Source organism: Gorilla gorilla, chromosome 15, assembly GCF_029281585.2.
Source record: "Gorilla gorilla gorilla isolate KB3781 chromosome 15, NHGRI_mGorGor1-v2.1_pri, whole genome shotgun sequence".
Taxonomy (NCBI): Eukaryota; Metazoa; Chordata; class Mammalia; order Primates; family Hominidae; genus Gorilla; species Gorilla gorilla.
Genome location: NC_073239.2, coordinates 38,658,821 through 38,679,045, shown reverse-complemented (window position 1 = coordinate 38,679,045; position 20,225 = coordinate 38,658,821).

Genomic DNA, 20,225 nt, shown 5'->3' with positions numbered 1-20,225 from the left:
CAAGAAGAGTGTTTCCAAACTGCTGTATCAAAGGAAAGGTTGAACTCTGTTAGTTGAGGACACACATCACAAAGAAGTTTCTGAGAATGATTCTGTCTAGATTTTATATGAAGATATTCCCGTTTCCAATGAAATCTTTAGAGGTATTCAAATATCCATTTACAGATTCTACAAAAAGCGTGTTCTCAAACTACTTTATCAAAAGAAAGGTTTTTCGCTGTTAGTTGAGGACACACATCACGTAGAAGTTTCTGATAATGCTTCTCTCTAGATTTTATATGAAGATATTCCCGTTTCCAGTGAAATCTTCACAGTTATCCAAATATCCAGTTGCAGATTCTACAAAAAGTGTGTTTCCAAACTACTGTATCAATAGAAACATTCAACTCTGTTAGTTGAAGACACACATCACAATTAAGTTTCTGAGAATCCTTTTGTCTCCTTTTTATGGGAAGATGTTTCCATTTTCACAATAGCCCTGAAATGGTTCGGAATGTCCACTTCCAGATACTGAAGAAAGATTGTTTCAAACCTGGCCTATGAAAGGGAATGTTCAGCTCTGTTTCTTGAATGCACATATCACAAAGCAGTTCCTGACAGTGCTTCTGTCTAGATTTTCGATGAACATATTCCGGTTTCCAATGAAATCGATTGAGCTATCCAAATGTCCACTTACAGATTCTACAAAAAGAGTGTTTCCAAGCTGTTCTATCAAAAGAAAGGTTGAACTCTGTTAGTTGAGGACACACATCACAAAGAGCATTCTGAGAATGCTTCTGTCTAGTTTTTTTATGTAGATATTCCCATTTCCAATGAAATCTTCACAGTTATCCAAATATCCACTTGCAGATTCTACAAAAACAGTGTTTCCAATCTGCTCTATCAAAAGAAAGGTTGAAATCTGTTAGTTGAGGACACACATCAGAAAGAAGTTTCTGAGAATGCTTCTATCTAGATTTTATGTGAAGATATTCCCATTTCCAAAGAAATCTTCACAGTTATCCAAATATCCACTTGCAGATTCTACAAAAAGAGTGTTTCCAAACTGCTGTATCAGAAGAAATGTTCAACCCTGTTAGTTGAGGACACACATCCCAAATATGTTTCTGAGAATCTCTCAGTCTCGTTTTTATGGGGAAGTATTTCCGTTTTCACCATAGGCGTGAATGCGCTCAAAATGTCCACATCCAGATGCTACCGAAAAACTGTATCAAACCTGGATTATGAAAAGGAATGTTCAGCTCTGTGACTTGAATGCAGATATCACAAAGTAGTTTCTGACAGTGCTTCTGTCTAGAATTTTTGATGAAGATATTCCCGTTTCCAACGAAATCGTCAGAGTTATCCAAATATCCTCTTACAGATTCTAAAAAAAGAGTGTTTCCAAACTGCTCTATCAAAAGAAAGGTTGAACTCTGTTAGTTAAGGACACACATCAGAAAGAAGTTTCTGAGAATGCTTCTGTCTAGATTTCATATGAAGATATTCCCGTTTCCAATGAAATCTTCCCAGTTATCAAAATATCCTCCTTCAGATACTACAAGAAGAGTGTTTCCAAACTGCTGAATCAAAGGAAAGGTTGAACTCTGTTAGTTGAGGACACACATCACAAAGAAGTTTCTGAGAATGATTCTGTCTAGATTTTATATGAAGATATTCCCGTTTCCAATGAAATCTTTAGAGGTATTCAAATATCCATTTACAGATTCTACAAAAAGCGTGTTCTCAAACTACTGTATCAAAAGAAAGGTTTTACGCTGTTAGTTGAGGACACACATCACGAAGAAGTTTCTGATAATGCTTCTCTCTAGATTTTATATGAAGATATTCCCGTTTCCAGTGAAATCTTCACAGTTATCCAAATATCCAGTTGCAGATTCTACAAAAAAGTGTGTTTCCAAACTACTGTATCAATAGAAACATTCAACTCTGTTAGTTGAAGACACACATCACAATTAAGTTTCTGAGAATCCTTTTGTCTCCTTTTTATGGGAAGATGTTTCCATTTTCACAATAGCCCCGAAATGGCTCGGAATGTCCACTTCCAGATACTGAAGAAAGATTGTTTCAAACCTGGTCTATGAAAGGGAATGTTCAGCTCTGTTTCTTGAATGCACATATCACAAAGCAGTTCCTGACAGTGCTTCTGTCTAGATATTCGATGAACATATTCCCGTTTCCAATGAAATCGATTGAGCTATCCAAATGTCCACTTACAGATTCTACAAAAAGAGTGTTTCCAAGCTGTTCTATCAAAAGAAAGGTTGAACTCTGTTAGTTGAGGACACACATCACAAAGAGGGTTCTGAGAATGCTTCTGTCTAGTTTTTTTATGTAGATATTCCCATTTCCAAAGAAATCTTCACAGTTATCCAAATATCCACTTGCAGATTCTACAAAAACAGTGTTTCCAATCTGCTCTATCAAAAGAAAGGTTGAAATCCGTTAGTTGAGGACACACATCAGAAAGAAGTTTCTGAGAATGCTTCTATCTAGATTTTATATGAAGATATTCCCATTTCCAAAGAAATCTTCACAGTTATCCAAATATCCACTTGCAGATTCTACAAAAAGAGTGTTTCCAAACTGCTGTATCAGAAGAAATGTTCAACCCTGTTAGTTGAGGACACACATCCCAAATATGTTTCTGAGAATCCTTCAGTCTCGTTTTTATGGGAAGGTATTTCCGTTTTCACCATAGGCGTGAATGCGCTCAAAATGTCCACATCCAGATGCTACCGAAAAACTGTATCAAACCTGGTTTATGAAAAGGAATGTTCAGCTCTGTGACTTGAATGCAGATATCACAAAGTAGTTTCTGACAGTGCTTCTGTCTAGAATTTTTGATGAAGATATTCCCGTTTCCAACGAAATCGTCAGAGTTATCCAAATATCCTCTTACAGATTCTAAAAAAAGAGTGTTTCCAAACTGCTCGATCAAAAGAAAGGTTGAACTCTGTTAGTTAAGGACACACATCAGAAAGAAGTTTCTGAGAATGCTTCTGTCTAGATTTCATATGAAGATATTCCCGTTTCCAATGAAATCTTCCCAGTTATCAAAATATCCTCCTTCAGATTCTACAAGAAGAGTGTTTCCAAACTGCTGTATCAAAGGAAAGGTTGAACTCTGTTAGTTGAGGACACACATCACAAAGAAGTTTCTGAGAATGATTCTGTCTAGATTTTATATGAAGATATTCCCGTTTCCAATGAAATCTTTAGAGGTATTCAAATATCCATTTACAGATTCTACAAAAAGCGTGTTCTCAAACTACTGTATCAAAAGAAAGGTTTTACGCTGTTAGTTGAGGACACACATCACGAAGAAGTTTCTGATAATGCTTCTCTCTAGATTTTATATGAAGATATTCCCGTTTCCAGTGAAATCTTCACAGTTATCCAAATATCCAGTTGCAGATTCTACAAAAAGTGTGTTTCCAAACTACTGTATCAATAGAAACATTCAACTCTGTTAGTTGAAGACACACATCACAATTAAGTTTCTGAGAATCCTTTTGTCTCCTTTTTATGGGAAGATGTTTCCATTTTCACAATAGCCCTGAAATGGCTCGGAATGTCCACTTCCAGATACTGAAGAAAGATTGTTTCAAACCTGGTCTATGAAAGGGAATGTTCAGCTCTGTTTCTTGAATGCACATATCACAAAGCAGTTCCTGACAGTGCTTCTGTCTAGATTTTCGATGAACATATTCCCGTTTCCAATGAAATCGATTGAGCTATCCAAATGTCCACTTACAGATTCTACAAAAAGAGTGTTTCCAAGCTGTTCTATCAAAAGAAAGGTTGAACTCTGTTAGTTGAGGACACACATCACAAAGAGGGTTCTGAGAATGCTTCTGTCTCGTTTTTTTATGTAGATATTCCCATTTCCAACGAAATCTTCACAGTTATCCAAATATCCACTTGCAGATTCTACAAAAACAGTGTTTCCAATCTGCTCTATCAAAAGAAAGGTTGAAATCTGTTAGTTGAGGACACACATCAGAAAGAAGTTTCTGAGAATGCTTCTATCTAGATTTTATATGAAGATATTCCCATTTCCAAAGAAATCTTCACAGTTATCCAAATATCCACTTGCAGATTCTACAAAAAGAGTGTTTCCAAACTGCTGTATCAGAAGAAATGTTCAACCCTGTTAGTTGAGGACACACATCCCAAATATGTTTCTGAGAATCCTTCAGTCTCGTTTTTATGGGAAGGTATTTCCGTTTTCACCATAGGCATGAATGCGCTCAAAATGTCCACATCCAGATGCTACCGAAAAACTGTATCAAACCTGGATTATGAAAAGGAATGTTCAGCTCTGTGACTTGAATGCAGATATCACAAAGTAGTTTCTGACAGTGCTTCTGTCTAGAATTTTTGATGAAGATATTCCCGTTTCCAACGAAATCATCAGAGTTATCCAAATATCCTCTTACAGATTCTAAAAAAAGAGTGTTTCCAAACTGCTCTATCAAAAGAAAGGTTGAACTCTGTTAGTTAAGGACACACATCAGAAAGAAGTTTCTGAGAATGCTTCTGTCTAGATTTCATATGAAGATATTCCCGTTTCCAATGAAATCTTCCCAGTTATCAAAATATCCTCCTTCAGATTCTACAAGAAGAGTGTTTCCAAACTGCTGTATCAAAGGAAAGGTTGAACTCTGTTAGTTGAGGGCACACATCACAAAGAAGTTTCTGAGAATGATTCTGTCTAGATTTTATATGAAGATATTCCCGTTTCCAATGAAATCTTTAGAGGTATTCAAATATCCATTTACAGATTCTACAAAAAGCGTGTTCTCAAACTACTGTATCAAAAGAAAGGTTTTACGCTGTTAGTTGAGGACACACATCACGAAGAAGTTTCTGATAATGCTTCTCTCTAGATTTTATATGAAGATATTCCCGTCTCCAGTGAAATCTTCACAGTTATCCAAATATCCAGTTGCAGATTCTACAAAAAAGTGTGTTTCCAAACTACTGTATCAATAGAAACATTCAACTCTGTTAGTTGAAGACACACATCACAATTAAGTTTCTGAGAATCCTTTTGTCTCCTTTTTGTGGGAAGATGTTTCCATTTTCACAATAGCCCTGAAATGGCTCGGAATGTCCACTTCCAGATACTGAAGAAAGATTGTTTCAAACCTGGTCTATGAAAGGGAATGTTCAGCTCTGTTTCTTGAATGCACATATCACAAAGCAGTTCCTGACAGTGCTTCTGTCTAGATTTTCGATGAACATATTCCCGTTTCCAATGAAATCGATTGAGCTATCCAAATGTCCACTTACAGATTCTACAAAAAGAGTGTTTCCAAGTTGTTCTATCAAAAGAAAGGTTGAACTCTGTTAGTTGAGGACACACATCACAAAGAGGGTTCTGAGAATGCTTCTGTCTCGTTTTTTTATGTAGATATTCCCATTTCCAACGAAATCTTCACAGTTATCCAAATATCCACTTGCAGATTCTACCAAAACAGTGTTTCCAATCTGCTCTATCAAAAGAAAGGTTGAAATCTGTTAGTTGAGGACACACATCAGAAAGAAGTTTCTGAGAATGCTTCTATCTAGATTTTATATGAAGATATTCCCATTTCCAAAGAAATCTTCACAGTTATCCAAATATCCACTTGCAGATTCTACAAAAAGAGTGTTTCCAAACTGCTGTATCAGAAGAAATGTTCAACCCTGTTAGTTGAGGACACACATCCCAAATATGTTTCTGAGAATCCTTCAGTCTCGTTTTTATGGGAAGGTATTTCCGTTTTCACCATAGGCGTGAATGCGCTCAAAATGTCCACATCCAGATGCTACCGAAAAACTGTATCAAACCTGGTTTATGAAAAGGAATGTTCAGCTCTGTGACTTGAATGCAGATATCACAAAGTAGTTTCTGACAGTGCTTCTGTCTAGAATTTTTGATGAAGATATTCCCGTTTCCAACGAAATCGTCAGAGTTATCCAAATATCCTCTTACAGATTCTAAAAAAAGAGTGTTTCCAAACTGCTCTATCAAAAGAAAGGTTGAACTCTGTTAGTTAAGGACACACATCAGAAAGAAGTTTCTGAGAATGCTTCTGTCTAGATTTCATATGAAGATATTCCCGTTTCCAATGAAATCTTCCCAGTTATCAAAATATCCTCCTTCAGATTCTACAAGAAGAGTGTTTCCAAACTGCTGTATCAAAGGAAAGGTTGAACTCTGTTAGTTGAGGACACACATCACAAAGAAGTTTCTGAGAATGATTCTGTCTAGATTTTATATGAAGATATTCCCGTTTCCAATGAAATCTTTAGAGGTATTCAAATATCCATTTACAGATTCTACAAAAAGCGTGTTCTCAAACTACTGTATCAAAAGAAAGGTTTTACGCTGTTAGTTGAGGACACACATCACGAAGAAGTTTCTGATAATGCTTCTCTCTAGATTTTATATGAAGATATTCCCGTTTCCAGTGAAATCTTCACAGTTATCCAAATATCCAGTTGCAGATTCTACAAAAAAGTGTGTTTCCAAACTACTGTATCAATAGAAACATTCAACTCTGTTAGTTGAAGACACACATCACAATTAAGTTTCTGAGAATCCTTTTGTCTCCTTTTTGTGGGAAGATGTTTCCATTTTCACAATAGCCCTGAAATGGCTCGGAATGTCCACTTCCAGATACTGAAGAAAGATTGTTTCAAACCTGGTCTATGAAAGGGAATGTTCAGCTCTGTTTCTTGAATGCACATATCACAAAGCAGTTCCTGACAGTGCTTCTGTCTAGATTTTCGATGAACATATTCCCGTTTCCAATGAAATCGACTGAGCTATCCAAATGTCCACTTACAGATTCTACAAAAAGAGTGTTTCCAAGCTGTTCTATCAAAAGAAAGTTTGAAATCTGTTAGTTGAGGACACACATCACAAAGAGGGTTCTGAGAATGCTTCTGTCTAGTTTTTTTTTGTAGATATTCCCATTTCCAACAAAATCTCCACAGTTATCCAAATATCCACTTGCAGATTCTACCAAAACAGTGTTTCCAATCTGCTCTATCAAAAGAAAGGTTGAAATCTGTTAGTTGAGGACACACACCTGAAAGAAGTTTCTGAGAATGCTTCTATCTAGATTTTATATGAAGATATTCCCATTTCCAAAGAAATCTTCACAGTTATCCAAATATCCACTTGCAGATTCTACAAGAAGAGTGTTTCCAAACTGCTGTATCAGAAGAAATGTTCAACCCTGTTAGTTGAGGACACACATCCCAAATATGTTTCTGAGAATCTTTCAGTCTCGTTTTTATGGGGAGGTATTTCCGTTTTCACCATAGGCGTGAATGTGCTCAAAATGTCCACATCCAGATGCTACCGAAAAACTGTATCAAACCTGGTTTATGAAAAGGAATGTTCAGCTCTGTGACTTGAATGCAGATATCACAAAGTAGTTTCTGACAGTGCTTCTGTCTAGAATTTTTGATGAAGATATTCCCGTTTCCAACGAAATCGTCAGAGTTATCCAAATATCCTCTTACAGATTCTAAAAAAAGAGTGTTTCCAAACTGCTCTATCAAAAGAAAGGTTGAACTCTGTTAGTTAAGGACACACATCAGAAAGAAGTTTCTGAGAATGCTTCTGTCTAGATTTCATATGAAGATATTCCCGTTTCCAATGAAATCTTCCCAGTTATCAAAATATCCTCCTTCAGATTCTACAAGAAGAGTGTTTCCAAACTGCTGTATCAAAGGAAAGGTTGAACTCTGTTAGTTGAGGACACACATCACAAAGAAGTTTCTGAGAATGATTCTGTCTAGATTTTATATGAAGATATTCCCGTTTCCAATGAAATCTTTAGAGGTATTCAAATATCCATTTACAGATTCTACAAAAAGCGTGTTCTCAAACTACTGTATCAAAAGAAAGGTTTTACGCTGTTAGTTGAGGACACACATCACGAAGAAGTTTCTGATAATGCTTCTCTCTAGATTTTATATGAAGATATTCCCGTTTCCAGTGAAATCTTCACAGTTATCCAAATATCCAGTTGCAGATTCTACAAAAAAGTGTGTTTCCAAACTACTGTATCAATAGAAACATTCAACTCTGTTAGTTGAAGACACACATCACAATTAAGTTTCTGAGAATCCTTTTGTCTCCTTTTTGTGGGAAGATGTTTCCATTTTCACAATAGCCCTGAAATGGCTCGGAATGTCCACTTCCAGATACTGAAGAAAGATTGTTTCAAACCTGGTCTATGAAAGGGAATGTTCAGCTCTGTTTCTAGAATGCACATATCACAAAGCAGTTCCTGACAGTGCTTCTGTCTAGATTTTCGATGAACATATTCCCGTTTCCAATGAAATCGATTGAGCTATCCAAATGTCCACTTACAGATTCTACAAAAAGAGTGTTTCCAAGTTGTTCTATCAAAAGAAAGGTTGAACTCTGTTAGTTGAGGACACACATCACAAAGAGGGTTCTGAGAATGCTTCTGTCTCGTTTTTTTATGTAGATATTCCCATTTCCAACGAAATCTTCACAGTTATCCAAATATCCACTTGCAGATTCTACAAAAACAGTGTTTCCAATCTGCTCTATCAAAAGAAAGGTTGAAATCTGTTAGTTGAGGACACACATCAGAAAGAAGTTTCTGAGAATGCTTCTATCTAGATTTTATATGAAGATATTCCCATTTCCAAAGAAATCTTCACAGTTATCCAAATATCCACTTGCAGATTCTACAAAAAGAGTGTTTCCAAACTGCTGTATCAGAAGAAATGTTCAACCCTGTTAGTTGAGGACACACATCCCAAATATGTTTCTGAGAATCCTTCAGTCTCGTTTTTATGGGAAGGTATTTCCGTTTTCACCATAGGCGTGAATGCGCTCAAAATGTCCACATCCAGATGCTACCGAAAAACTGTATCAAACCTGGTTTATGAAAAGGAATGTTCAGCTCTGTGACTTGAATGCAGATATCACAAAGTAGTTTCTGACAGTGCTTCTGTCTAGAATTTTTGATGAAGATATTCCCGTTTCCAACGAAATCGTCAGAGTTATCCAAATATCCTCTTACAGATTCTAAAAAAAGAGTGTTTCCAAACTGCTCTATCAAAAGAAAGGTTGAACTCTGTTAGTTAAGGACACACATCAGAAAGAAGTTTCTGAGAATGCTTCTGTCTAGATTTCATATGAAGATATTCCCGTTTCCAATGAAATCTTCCCAGTTATCAAAATATCCTCCTTCAGATTCTACAAGAAGAGTGTTTCCAAACTGCTGTATCAAAGGAAAGGTTGAACTCTGTTAGTTGAGGACACACATCACAAAGAAGTTTCTGAGAATGATTCTGTCTAGATTTTATATGAAGATATTCCCGTTTCCAATGAAATCTTTAGAGGTATTCAAATATCCATTTACAGATTCTACAAAAAGCGTGTTCTCAAACTACTGTATCAAAAGAAAGGTTTTACGCTGTTAGTTGAGGACACACATCACGAAGAAGTTTCTGATAATGCTTCTCTCTAGATTTTATATGAAGATATTCCCGTTTCCAGTGAAATCTTCACAGTTATCCAAATATCCAGTTGCAGATTCTACAAAAAAGTGTGTTTCCAAACTACTGTATCAATAGAAACATTCAACTCTGTTAGTTGAAGACACACATCACAATTAAGTTTCTGAGAATCCTTTTGTCTCCTTTTTGTGGGAAGATGTTTCCATTTTCACAATAGCCCTGAAATGGCTCGGAATGTCCACTTCCAGATACTGAAGAAAGATTGTTTCAAACCTGGTCTATGAAAGGGAATGTTCAGCTCTGTTTCTTGAATGCACATATCACAAAGCAGTTCCTGACAGTGCTTCTGTCTAGATTTTCGATGAACATATTCCCGTTTCCAATGAAATCGATTGAGCTATCCAAATGTCCACTTACAGATTCTACAAAAAGAGTGTTTCCAAGTTGTTCTATCAAAAGAAAGGTTGAACTCTGTTAGTTGAGGACACACATCACAAAGAGGGTTCTGAGAATGCTTCTGTCTAGTTTTTTTATGTAGATATTCCCATTTCCAACGAAATCTTCACAGTTATCCAAATATCCACTTGCAGATTCTACAAAAACAGTGTTTCCAATCTGCTCTATCAAAAGAAAGGTTGAAATCTGTTAGTTGAGGACACACATCAGAAAGAAGTTTCTGAGAATGCTTCTATCTAGATTTTATATGAAGATATTCCCATTTCCAAAGAAATCTTCACAGTTATCCAAATATCCACTTGCAGATTCTACAAAAAGAGTGTTTCCAAACTGCTGTATCAGAAGAAATGTTCAACCCTGTTAGTTGAGGACACACATCCCAAATATGTTTCTGAGAATCCTTCAGTCTCGTTTTTATGGGGAGGTATTTCCGTTTTCACCATAGGCGTGAATGCGCTCAAAATGTCCACATCCAGATGCTACCGAAAAACTGTATCAAACCTGGTTTATGAAAAGGAATGTTCAGCTCTGTGACTTGAATGCAGATATCACAAAGTAGTTTCTGACAGTGCTTCTGTCTAGAATTTTTGATGAAGATATTCCCGTTTCCAACGAAATCGTCAGAGTTATCCAAATATCCTCTTACAGATTCTAAAAAAAGAGTGTTTCCAAACTGCTCTATCAAAAGAAAGGTTGAACTCTGTTAGTTAAGGACACACATCAGAAAGAAGTTTCTGAGAATGCTTCTGTCTAGATTTCATATGAAGATATTCCCGTTTCCAATGAAATCTTCCCAGTTATCAAAATATCCTCCTTCAGATTCTACAAGAAGAGTGTTTCCAAACTGCTGTATCAAAGGAAAGGTTGAACTCTGTTAGTTGAGGACACACATCACAAAGAAGTTTCTGAGAATGATTCTGTCTAGATTTTATATGAAGATATTCCCGTTTCCAATGAAATCTTTAGAGGTATTCAAATATCCATTTACAGATTCTACAAAAAGCGTGTTCTCAAACTACTGTATCAAAAGAAAGGTTTTACGCTGTTAGTTGAGGACACACATCACGAAGAAGTTTCTGATAATGCTTCTCTCTAGATTTTATATGAAGATATTCCCGTTTCCAGTGAAATCTTCACAGTTATCCAAATATCCAGTTGCAGATTCTACAAAAAAGTGTGTTTCCAAACTACTGTATCAATAGAAACATTCAACTCTGTTAGTTGAAGACACACATCACAATTAAGTTTCTGAGAATCCTTTTGTCTCCTTTTTGTGGGAAGATATTTCCATTTTCACAATAGCCCTGAAATGGCTCGGAATGTCCACTTCCAGATACTGAAGAAAGATTGTTTCAAACCTGGTCTATGAAAGGGAATGTTCAGCTCTGTTTCTTGAATGCACATATCACAAAGCAGTTCCTGACAGTGCTTCTGTCTAGATTTTCGATGAACATATTCCCGTTTCCAATGAAATCGACTGAGCTATCCAAATGTCCACTTACAGATTCTACAAAAAGAGTGTTTCCAAGCTGTTCTATCAAAAGAAAGTTTGAAATCTGTTAGTTAAGGACACACATCACAAAGAGGGTTCTGAGAATGCTTCTGTCTAGTTTTTTTTTGTAGATATTCCCATTTCCAACAAAATCTCCACAGTTATCCAAATATCCACTTGCAGATTCTACCAAAACAGTGTTTCCAATCTGCTCTATCAAAAGAAAGGTTGAAATCTGTTAGTTGAGGACACACACCTGAAAGAAGTTTCTGAGAATGCTTCTATCTAGATTTTATATGAAGATATTCCCATTTCCAAAGAAATCTTCACAGTTATCCAAATATCCACTTGCAGATTCTACAAGAAGAGTGTTTCCAAACTGCTGTATCAGAAGAAATGTTCAACCCTGTTAGTTGAGGACACACATCCCAAATATGTTTCTGAGAATCTTTCAGTCTCGTTTTTATGGGGAGGTATTTCCGTTTTCACCATAGGCGTGAATGTGCTCAAAATGTCCACATCCAGATGCTACCGAAAAACTGTATCAAACCTGGTTTATGAAAAGGAATGTTCAGCTCTGTGACTTGAATGCAGATATCACAAAGTAGTTTCTGACAGTGCTTCTGTCTAGAATTTTTGATGAAGATATTCCCGTTTCCAACGAAATCGTCAGAGTTATCCAAATATCCTCTTACAGATTCTAAAAAAAGTGTGTTTCCAAACTGCTCTATCAAAAGAAAGGTTGAACTCTGTTAGTTAAGGACACACATCAGAAAGAAGTTTCTGAGAATGCTTCTGTCTAGATTTCATATGAAGATATTCCCGTTTCCAATGAAATCTTCCCAGTTATCAAAATATCCTCCTTCAGATTCTACAAGAAGAGTGTTTCCAAACTGCTGTATCAAAGGAAAGGTTGAACTCTGTTAGTTGAGGACACACATCACAAAGAAGTTTCTGAGAATGATTCTGTCTAGATTTTATATGAAGATATTCCCGTTTCCAATGAAATCTTTAGAGGTATTCAAATATCCATTTACAGATTCTACAAAAAGCGTGTTCTCAAACTACTGTATCAAAAGAAAGGTTTTACGCTGTTAGTTGAGGACACACATCACGAAGAAGTTTCTGATAATGCTTCTCTCTAGATTTTATATGAAGATATTCCCGTTTCCAGTGAAATCTTCACAGTTATCCAAATATCCAGTTGCAGATTCTACAAAAAAGTGTGTTTCCAAACTACTGTATCAATAGAAACATTCAACTCTGTTAGTTGAAGACACACATCACAATTAAGTTTCTGAGAATCCTTTTGTCTCCTTTTTGTGGGAAGATGTTTCCATTTTCACAATAGCCCTGAAATGGCTCGGAATGTCCACTTCCAGATACTGAAGAAAGATTGTTTCAAACCTGGTCTATGAAAGGGAATGTTCAGCTCTGTTTCTTGAATGCACATATCACAAAGCAGTTCCTGACAGTGCTTCTGTCTAGATTTTCGATGAACATATTCCCGTTTCCAATAAATTCGATTGAGCTATCCAAATGTCCACTTACAGATTCTACAAAAAGAGTGTTTCCAAGCTGTTCTATCAAAAGAAAGTTTGAAATCTGTTAGTTGAGGACACACATCACAAAGAGGGTTCTGAGAATGCTTCTGTCTAGTTTTTTTATGTAGATATTCCCATTTCCAACGAAATCTCCACAGTTATCCAAATATCCACTTGCAGATTCTACCAAAACAGTGTTTCCAATCTGCTCTATCAAAAGAAAGGTTGAAATCTGTTAGTTGAGGACACACACCAGAAAGAAGTTTCTGAGAATGCTTCTATCTAGATTTTATATGAAGATATTCCCATTTCCAAAGAAATCTTCACAGTTTTCCAAAGAAATCTTCACAGTTATCCAAATATCCACTTGCAGATTCTACAAGAAGAGTGTTTCCAAACTGCTGTATCAGAAGAAATGTTCAACCCTGTTAGTTGAGGACACACATCCCAAATATGTTTCTGAGAATCTTTCAGTCTCGTTTTTATGGGGAGGTATTTCCGTTTTCACCATAGGCGTGAATGTGCTCAAAATGTCCACATCCAGATGCTACCGAAAAACTGTATCAAACCTGGTTTATGAAAAGGAATGTTCAGCTCTGTGACTTGAATGCAGATATCACAAAGTAGTTTCTGACAGTGCTTCTGTCTAGAATTTTTGATGAAGATATTCCCGTTTCCAACGAAATCGTCAGAGTTATCCAAATATCCTCTTACAGATTCTAAAAAAAGAGTGTTTCCAAACTGCTCTATCAAAAGAAAGGTTGAACTCTGTTAGTTAAGGACACACATCAGAAAGAAGTTTCTGAGAATGCTTCTGTCTAGATTTCATATGAAGATATTCCCGTTTCCAATGAAATCTTCCCAGTTATCAAAATATCCTCCTTCAGATTCTACAAGAAGAGTGTTTCCAAACTGCTGTATCAAAGGAAAGGTTGAACTCTGTTAGTTGAGGACACACATCACAAAGAAGTTTCTGAGAATGATTCTGTCTAGATTTTATATGAAGATATTCCCGTTTCCAATGAAATCTTTAGAGGTATTCAAATATCCATTTACAGATTCTACAAAAAGCGTGTTCTCAAACTACTGTATCAAAAGAAAGGTTTTACGCTGTTAGTTGAGGACACACATCACGAAGAAGTTTCTGATAATGCTTCTCTCTAGATTTTATATGAAGATATTCCCGTTTCCAGTGAAATCTTCACAGTTATCCAAATATCCAGTTGCAGATTCTACAAAAAAGTGTGTTTCCAAACTACTGTATCAATAGAAACATTCAACTCTGTTAGTTGAAGACACACATCACAATTAAGTTTCTGAGAATCCTTTTGTCTCCTTTTTGTGGGAAGATGTTTCCATTTTCACAATAGCCCTGAAATGGCTCGGAATGTCCACTTCCAGTTACTGAAGAAAGATTGTTTCAAACCTGGTCTATGAAAGGGAATGTTCAGCTCTGTTTCTTGAATGCACATATCACAAAGCAGTTCCTGACAGTGCTTCTGTCTAGATTTTCGATGAACATATTCCCGTTTCCAATGAAATCGATTGAGCTATCCAAATGTCCACTTACAGATTCTACAAAAAGAGTGTTTCCAAGCTGTTCTATCAAAAGAAAGGTTGAACTCTGTTAGTTGAGGACACACATCACAAAGAGGGTTCTGAGAATGCTTCTGTCTAGTTTTTTTATGTAGATATTCCCATTTCCAACGAAATCTCCAGTTATCCAAATATCCACTTGCAGATTCTACCAAAACAGTGTTTCCAATCTGCTCTATCAAAAGAAAGGTTGAAATCTGTTAGTTGAGGACACACACCAGAAAGAAGTTTCTGAGAATGCTTCTATCTAGATTTTATATGAAGATATTCCCATTTCCAAAGAAATCTTCACAGTTATCCAAATATCCACTTGCAGATTCTACAAGAAGAGTGTTTCCAAACTGCTGTATCAGAAGAAATGTTCAACCCTGTTAGTTGAGGACACACATCCCAAATATGTTTCTGAGAATCTTTCAGTCTCGTTTTTATGGGGAGGTATTTCCGTTTTCACCATTGGCGTGAATGTGCTCAAAATGTCCACATCCAGATGCTACCGAAAAACTGTATCAAACCTGGTTTATGAAAAGGAATGTTCAGCTCTGTGACTTGAATGCAGATATCACAAAGTAGTTTCTGACAGTGCTTCTGTCTAGAATTTTTGATGAAGATATTCCCGTTTCCAACGAAATCGTCAGAGTTATCCAAATATCCTCTTACAGATTCTAAAAAAAGAGTGTTTCCAAACTGCTCTATCAAAAGAAAGGTTGAACTCTGTTAGTTAAGGACACACATCAGAAAGAAGTTTCTGAGAATGCTTCTGTCTAGATTTCATATGAAGATATTCCCGTTTCCAATGAAATCTTCCCAGTTATCAAAATATCCTCCTTCAGATTCTACAAGAAGAGTGTTTCCAAACTGCTGTATCAAAGGAAAGGTTGAACTCTGTTAGTTGAGGACACACATCACAAAGAAGTTTCTGAGAATGATTCTGTCTAGATTTTATATGAAGATATTCCCGTTTCCAATGAAATCTTTAGAGGTATTCAAATATCCATTTACAGATTCTACAAAAAGCGTGTTCTCAAACTACTGTATCAAAAGAAAGGTTTTACGCTGTTAGTTGAGGACACACATCACGAAGAAGTTTCTGATAATGCTTCTCTCTAGATTTTATATGAAGATATTCCCGTTTCCAGTGAAATCTTCACAGTTATCCAAATATCCAGTTGCAGATTCTACAAAAAAGTGTGTTTCCAAACTACTGTATCAATAGAAACATTCAACTCTGTTAGTTGAAGACACACATCACAATTAAGTTTCTGAGAATCCTTTTGTCTCCTTTTTATGGGAAGATGTTTCCATTTTCACAATAGCCCTGAAATGGCTCGGAATGTCCACTTCCAGATACTGAAGAAAGATTGTTTCAAACCTGGTCTATGAAAGGGAATGTTCAGCTCTGTTTCTTGAATGCACATATCACAAAGCAGTTCCTGACAGTGCTTCTGTCTAGATTTTCGATGAACATACTCCCGTTTCCAATGAAATCGATTGAGCTATCCAAATGTCCACTTACAGATTCTACAAAAAGAGTGTTTCCAAGCTGTTCTATCAAAAGAATGGTTGAACTCTGTTAGTTGAGGACACACATCACAAAGAGGGTTCTGAGAATGCTTCTGTCTCGTTTTTTTATGTAGATATTCCCATTTCCAACGAAATCTCCACAGTTATCCAAATATCCACTTGCAGATTCTACAAAAACAGTGTTTCCAATCTGCTCTATCAAAAGAAAGGTTGAAATCTGTTAGTTGAGTACACACATCAGAAAGGAGTTTCTGAGAATGCTTCTATCTAGATTTTATATGAAGATATTCCCATTTCCAAAGAAATCTTCACAGTTATCCAAATATCCACTTGCAGATTCTACAAAAAGAGTGTTTCCAAACTGCTGTATCAGAAGAAATGTTCAACCCTGTTAGTTGAGGACACACATCCCAAATATGTTTCTGAGAATCCTTCAGTCTCGTTTTTATGGGAAGGTATTTCCGTTTTTACCATAGGCGTGAATGCGCTCAAAATGTCCACATCCAGATGCTACCGAAAAACTGTATCAAACCTGGTGTATGAAAAGGAATGTTCAGCTCTGTGACTTGAATGCAGATATCACAAAGTAGTTTCTGACAGTGCTTCTGTCTAGAATTTTTGATGAAGATATTCCCGTTTCCAACGAAATCGTCAGAGTTATCCAAATATCCTCTTACAGATTCTAAAAAAAGAGTGTTTCCAAACTGCTCTATCAAAAGAAAGGTTGAACTCTGTTAGTTAAGGACACACATCAGAAAGAAGTTTCTGAGAATGCTTCTGTCTAGATTTCATATGAAGATATTACCGTTTCCAATGAAATCTTCCCAGTTATCAAAATATCCTCCTTCAGATTCTACAAGAAGAGTGTTGCCAAACTGCTGTATCAAAGGAAAGGTTGAACTCTGTTAGTTGAGGACACACATCACAAAGAAGTTTCTGAGAATGATTCTGTCTAGATTTTATATGAAGATATTCCCGTTTAAAATGAAATCTTTAGAGGTATTCAAATATCCATTTACAGATTCTACAAAAAGCGTGTTCTCAAACTACTGTATCAAAAGAAAGGTTTTACGCTGTTAGTTGAGGACACACATCACGAAGAAGTTTCTGATAATGCTTCTCTCTAGATTTTATATGAAGATATTCCCGTTTCCAGTGAAATCTTCACAGTTATCCAAATATCCAGTTGCAGATACTACAAAAAGTGTGTTTCCAAACTACTGTATCAATAGAAACATTCAACTCTGTTAGTTGAAGACACACATCACAATTAAGTTTCTGAGAATCCTTTTGTCTCCTTTTTATGGGAAGATGTTTCCATTTTCACAATAGCCCTGAAATGGCTCGGAATGTCCACTTCCAGATACTGAAGAAAGATTGTTTCAAACCTGGTCTATGAAAGGGAATGTTCAGCTCTGTTTCTTGAATGCACATATCACAAAGCAGTTCCTGACAGTGCTTCTGTCTAGATATTCGATGAACATATTCCCGTTTCCAATGAAATCGATTGAGCTATCCAAATGTCCACTTACAGATTCTACAAAAAGAGTGTTTCCAAGCTGTTCTATCAAAAGAAAGGTTGAACTCTGTTAGTTGAGGACACACATCACAAAGAGGGTTCTGAGAATGCTTCTGTCTAGTTTTTTTATGTAGATATTCCCATTTCCAACGAAATCTTCACAGTTATCCAAATATCCACTTGCAGATTCTACAAAAACAGTGTTTCCAATCTGCTCTATCAAAAGAAAGGTTGAAATCTGTTAGTTGAGGACACACATCAGAAAGAAGTTTCTGAGAATGCTTCTATCTAGATTTTATATGAAGATATTCCCATTTCCAAAGAAATCTTCACAGTTATCCAAATATCCACTTGCAGATTCTACAAAAAGAGTGTTTCCAAACTGCTGTATCAGAAGAAATGTTCAACCCTGTTAGTTGAGGACACACATCCCAAATATGTTTCTGAGAATCCTTCAGTCTCGTTTTTATGGGAAGGTATTTCCGTTTTCACCATAGGCGTGAATGCGCTCAAAATGTCCACATCCAGATGCTACCGAAAAACTGTATCAAACCTGGTTTATGAAAAGGAATGTTCAGCTCTGTGACTTGAATGCAGATATCACAAAGTAGTTTCTGACAGTGCTTCTGTCTAGAATTTTTGATGAAGATATTCCCGTTTCCAACGAAATCGTCAGAGTTATCCAAATATCCTCTTACAGATTCTAAAAAAAGAGTGTTTCCAAACTGCTCTATCAAAAGAAAGGTTGAACTCTGTTAGTTAAGGACACACATCAGAAAGAAGTTTCTGAGAATGCTTCTGTCTAGATTTCATATGAAGATATTCCCGTTTCCAATGAAATCTTCCCAGTTATCAAAATATCCTCCTTCAGATTCTACAAGAAGAGTGTTTCCAAACTGCTGTATCAAAGGAAAGGTTGAACTCTGTTAGTTGAGGACACACATCACAAAGAAGTTTCTGAGAATGATTCTGTCTAGATTTTATATGAAGATATTCCCGTTTCCAATGAAATCTTTAGAGGTATTCAAATATCCATTTACAGATTCTACAAAAAGCGTGTTCTCAAACTACTGTATCAAAAGAAAGGTTTTACGCTGTTAGTTGAGGACACACATCACGAAGAAGTTTCTGATAATGCTTCTCTCTAGATTTTATATGAAGATATTCCCGTTTCCAGTGAAATCTTCACAGTTATCCAAATATCCAGTTGCAGATTCTACAAAAAAGTGTGTTTCCAAACTACTGTATCAATAGAAACATTCAACTCTGTTAGTTGAAGACACACATCACAATTAAGTTTCTGAGAATCCTTTTGTCTCCTTTTTGTGGGAAGATGTTTCCATTTTCACAATAGCCCTGAAATGGCTCGGAATGTCCACTTCCAGATACTGAAGAAAGATTGTTTCAAACCTGGTCTATGAAAGGGAATGTTCAGCTCTGTTTCTTGAATGCACATATCACAAAGCAGTTCCTGACAGTGCTTCTGTCTAGATTTTCGATGAACATATTCCCGTTTCCAATGAAATCGATTGAGCTATCCAAATGTCCACTTACAGATTCTACAAAAAGAGTGTTTCCAAGTTGTTCTATCAAAAGAAAGGTTGAACTCTGTTAGTTGAGGACACACATCACAAAGAGGGTTCTGAGAATGCTTCTGTCTCGTTTTTTTATGTAGATATTCCCATTTCCAACGAAATCTTCACAGTTATCCAAATATCCACTTGCAGATTCTACCAAAACAGTGTTTCCAATCTGCTCTATCAAAAGAAAGGTTGAAATCTGTTAGTTGAGGACACACATCAGAAAGAAGTTTCTGAGAATGCTTCTATCTAGATTTTATATGAAGATATTCCCATTTCCAAAGAAATCTTCACAGTTATCCAAATATCCACTTGCAGATTCTACAAAAAGAGTGTTTCCAAACTGCTGTATCAGAAGAAATGTTCAACCCTGTTAGTTGAGGACACACATCCCAAATATGTTTCTGAGAATCCTTCAGTCTCGTTTTTATGGGAAGGTATTTCCGTTTTCACCATAGGCGTGAATGCGCTCAAAATGTCCACATCCAGATGCTACCGAAAAACTGTATCAAACCTGGTTTATGAAAAGGAATGTTCAGCTCTGTGACTTGAATGCAGATATCACAAAGTAGTTTCTGACAGTGCTTCTGTCTAGAATTTTTGATGAAGATATTCCCGTTTCCAACGAAATCGTCAGAGTTATCCAAATATCCTCTTACAGATTCTAAAAAAAGAGTGTTTCCAAACTGCTCTATCAAAAGAAAGGTTGAACTCTGTTAGTTAAGGACACACATCAGAAAGAAGTTTCTGAGAATGCTTCTGTCTAGATTTCATATGAAGATATTCCCGTTTCCAATGAAATCTTCCCAGTTATCAAAATATCCTCCTTCAGATTCTACAAGAAGAGTGTTTCCAAACTGCTGTATCAAAGGAAAGGTTGAACTCTGTTAGTTGAGGACACACATCACAAAGAAGTTTCTGAGAATGATTCTGTCTAGATTTTATATGAAGATATTCCCGTTTCCAATGAAATCTTTAGAGGTATTCAAATATCCATTTACAGATTCTACAAA